The sequence below is a fragment of the Palaemon carinicauda genome, chromosome 18 (genome assembly GCF_036898095.1).
Source record: "Palaemon carinicauda isolate YSFRI2023 chromosome 18, ASM3689809v2, whole genome shotgun sequence".
NCBI lineage: Eukaryota > Metazoa > Arthropoda > Malacostraca > Decapoda > Palaemonidae > Palaemon > Palaemon carinicauda.
In genome coordinates, this window is record NC_090742.1 from 112,107,327 (window position 1) to 112,112,326 (window position 5,000).

A 5,000-nucleotide genomic window follows, 5' to 3' on the forward strand; every position below is an offset into this window, starting at 1 on the left:
TCATTACATTTCAACACACGATTTTCTTGGGGCACAGAATTACTTTGGAGAGGACACACTATAGGTGCTGAGTGAGAGTGAGGAAGGCATTTGGCTCTTTCACAAGATGGCCGCTTCTCTAATGCTACTAAGCAGCCCTGGTGTACCTATATAAGACTTAGTTACTTTTAGAACATTCCAGGAGCGAGATCTGGAAGCTTGGGGCTAGCCCAAGGGCGCAAGATTGCCAAAAATCACTCTATCGAACGCAACACGAGACGGCTCTCTCTGAGCTAGCTCTGCCTACCCTTTGTCCTCGAAATGAATAAAAAATAGATAAGACCTAACGCTAGGATTTTTGGGAATCTTTCAAAACACGTGGCCAAATAAAAGAATTGCGTATTTTCTCTCAAACATGACGAAATACCTCATAAAGATAAATAAAACATTTACATAAGCTCCTGTTCACATATTTTATGGCCTCATAACACTCTAAAACAGCTTACGTAAGACTTTATATATATATAAGACTATATATATATATGTATATATATATATATATATATATATATATATATATATATATATATATATATATATATGTATATATATATATGTATATATATATATTTACATATATACACTATATATATATATATATATATATATATATATATATATATATATATATATATATATATATATATATATATATATATAGTATATATATATATATATATATATATATATATATATATATATATATATATATATATATATATATATATATATATATATATATGCCAACCCTTACTCTTTATGATATAGAGGAGAGTAATTAATATTGGGAAAATCAATCCTCAAAAAAAGAACATTCTGACATATTTTTATATTTACTTGTCTTTTCTAGTATAAAAGGCTTTTGGAACAGCATAGTAAAATATTTAACCGATTTTATATTCACTTTCCTATTAGTAACCTTTCTCTATAGCTAATAAAAAATAAAAAGATATTTACTTAATCAAGAACATCATTTCAATCTCATGAAATAGATATAGTATTTTGGATTGATAAGAATGATAGGAGAGACCTATAAAATTAATATTCTGACTACTAGTGTATGTGACCCGTCAAAAATGACTGCTTAATATTAAAATTGATATGCACATGCAACCTCTTTCCCCAGGGTAGGAATAATCCCTCTCCCACTACCCAAGGAATATATATATATATATATATATATATATATATATATATATATATATATATATATATATATATATATATATATATATATATATATATATATATATATATATATATATATATAGCCACACACCTGGTCTTAATTATATTGTGGAATCATAAATTACCCTGTAACTCAAGACTGGAATCTTAAATATACAAAATGCATCAGTAACGGTGTGTAATAGTAAAAAACAGCAGATAAAAAATTCAAGGCATCAAAAAATAATTGTCATTGAGATTTTTTCTAACCTATTTGTAAAACGATTTTTAAAGACACAATCCAGTAACGTTTTGAACTATGTCAATTCCTTTAATTAAGCTAATTAATATAAAAACAGTATATTTCAATTTCTAAGATGGTTGTCAATGCATAGCCTTTCTAATTTACTATTTCACAATATTAGGAAAAAAATCAGATTTAAGAAATACAAGAATTAATTTCTCTCTGAATTCATCTTTACTCAAAAATTTTCAGCTTGAGATGCGTTTTAGGATTTTGTTAATTGTTACAGAGATTTAGTCCTATAACATTTCTACTACAAACTTTTATAACAATAGAATCCTGATTATTAAGACCAAAAAAATTTTAGCCCTTCAACTTTTTAATATTATTAGTATGTTTCATGATTCAAACTCTGTTAATTAACTCAACTTCCCCGAAACGTATATGACGAAATTACTCGATGTACAAATCGGCTGCTCTGTTATTAATGGTTTCATTATGTCTCAATCCTTCAGTAGATTATAGGAGACAAACATATTTTGACATTCATGGAAGCATCCCATCTAAGTTTATTGTAATTCACGCCACCATTCCTAATAACCAACGGCAGTGGGTAGTCGGTCACACAAGGGCTGCTTTCTATGCGAGTAGGAGTTGCGATGTCCAGATCAAAAGCTGGCGAATCTACAGCGCTTCTCTTAGTCAAGCCTACGGAGGATTACAGACTGATTAGATGTTAAATGGGTTCTTCTACCTTGCAAGTTTCTATAGTAGTCCATTACGTGATAGACTGTGGATCTGAATAGGTTCTGTGTTATAGTAAGCTTTACTTCATAATTAATATAGTTTCAATGGCCTATCGCTGGCAGATTAAGTCGTGTTGACGCTTGTGCCGGTGTAACGGTCTGGTTTTCCCCCCGTCCGAAATTCCCCCCGGGGGAAATATGGCCCAGGATATATTTCCCCTCGGGGGAACTTTGTCCCAGGATAATATTCCCCCCTCTGGGCCAAGATTCCCCCTCTGCTCGGTGGAAGTAACCATTATTTTTATTTTTTTTGTTTGCCATGGAAATCAAATTCAGTGGGATTTCATAGTTAAGCTGCACAAATTGCAAGACAATGATAGGTTACATTTAGGCAATAAATTGAGGTCACAACATATTGCTTGGATAAAAAAGGACAATGAATTTTAAACGTGCTGATCAGTTTCTTGGTGAATCCGTATCAAACCCCATGCAATATTGCTTAGAAAAAAAGCTTGCTGATTTCGAAGGATGTAAAGGAACAATCAAATTCTTTAGTATATATATCCTCAATTCAAGAAATTTGTGCAGACGTAACTTTAAATCTCCAAATGCAACGAAAAAAAAAATGCCTGTTTGTTTAAAGAATTTATAATGAAGACTGATATTAGGATAGTCCAAGAGGTTGTGACCTGGGAAGGTTTGTGACCTGGGAAGGGGGTCCGGGGGCTTGCCCCCGCCTAGGGGCTGTGACCTGGGAACTACTAGGTTAGGTTAGGTGGGTTTGTTAGGTTCTGTACCCTTTTACAAATCTCAAATGTGTTAAATGATCATGATTGGCCTATGTTCAGCCACTTACATGATCCATATGTTTTACCAACTGGTTATCTTGTTCTTATTTAGCATTTCTGACTATTATTATTGCTGTAAATCACTCGTTTATGACATTTCCCCAACCTAAAAACCCCGGTTTCCCACTCGGTTCCCCCATAATGTCTGGTAACACAACTGAATTAGTATCATCTCCTTTCTCATCCATAGTGCACTTTAGCATCAAGTGTACTTTTTATTTCGTGCTGGACAGTACGAAAGAAGAGTAAGGTTTTCAATATATATATACTGTATATATATATATATATATATATATATTATATATATATATATATATATATATATATATATATATATATATATATATATATATATATATATATATATATATATATTTCCTAATATTCTGTAAACTTACCGTTGATTATTTAATTCATCAAAATAGTTTCTCTGTAAGGGAGGGTGGGGTGAGAAATGGCCTAGGGGGGGAAAATATCCTAGGGCTGAAATTCCCCCCGGGGGAATAACAGCCCGGGCTGCTTTTCCCCGGGAGGGGGGGGGGGATCGATCCTAAGCTATTTTTCCCGGGGGGAATTTCAGTCAGGGGGGAAAAATTTCCTGCTACACCGGATCTCATTTCTAAGCCTTAATGTTTTTCTTTTATTTCATGCGAGTCTATTGGATATGTTCGGTTGTTCCTATTGGTTTGGAGAGATGTTTTATTGACTTAGAAAGAGCCCATGAATATCATTTATTGTTATGAATAATTCTAAATAAGTTCAATTTGTTTGATTCTGCAAAGTGAGGGGGTCTACAATCCACGTGATGTCGAAACAGGAGTGGAAGTCCTTGATAAACATGAGTGAAAAACATTAATAAACTGGAATGGAAATCCTTGATGAACCGGAGTAAAAGTCCTTGATAAACCAAAATGAAAATCTTTGATAAACTGGAAGGAAATCCTTGATAAACCGGATTGAAATTCCTTGATAAACCGGAGTGAAAATTCTTGATAAACTCGAGTGAAAATCCTTGATAAACCGGAATGAAAATTCAATCTATCATTGGAAAGGCGACTTAATTCGTAAATAATCATAACATAATAATGCGTGCGAAAACACTTGATAAACCAAGATATCATAGCATTAATGTTATCGTTTCAAAGGCGACATAATTCGTATACTTATGTTTTAGAGATAAATTCGAGACTATAGCCGCGCAGCAAAGAAAAACCTTAACATTCCATGGTTTCACCAACGCACACTTTGGCATCCGGCCAGACTCTAATTGCGAGGACGGAGAGAACAACGATGCAGAACCGGTTTCCCCGAAGGCTTTGCATTAATCCTCCTCATTTGCGGAGCTTAAGATGTGAAGAAGATGGATTCGAATGTCTTACAACTTCTCCGTTTAAGGCTTCGGAACGCTGCAATAGAGAACCTGTTCCAGAGTATTTATCAGGTATTTTCCAAGGATGCTTTCAAAGCAGTTTGGCTTCCAGGACTGGAAGACTCGTAGTAGATTTGCCGAGTCTGCATTTGGAGCTATGTCGATGGCAGTATAAAATCTAATTTATTTATTCTATTTCTCTAAGAGTAGCAAGACGCAATATTTTGCAAAAGTAAACAAAAGCACTGTTATTTAACGATGCATATTTTCCTTCCACTAATTCTTGTATTCAGTCGAAATGATTATTCCTTGAAAAGAAAATCCCATAAATATAAATTTACTTAAGTCACTTCTCTTACTGCATAGAATTTCTGCTTTGGCAGAAAAGTGGTTGATCTAAAATTTATTTCCAAAACACCTACTTTCACTTTTTACCTGGTTACGAAGGCAAAGGTAATTAATAAATTATTAGATACACGGGACTGCGTGTCGGTGCATCAATCCATTTAGCAAACGAGATAGTTCTATAAGAAAACAGTTTAGGTCTACATGATTGAAGGATCTGCTAGTTTCACCATTAAAACTAA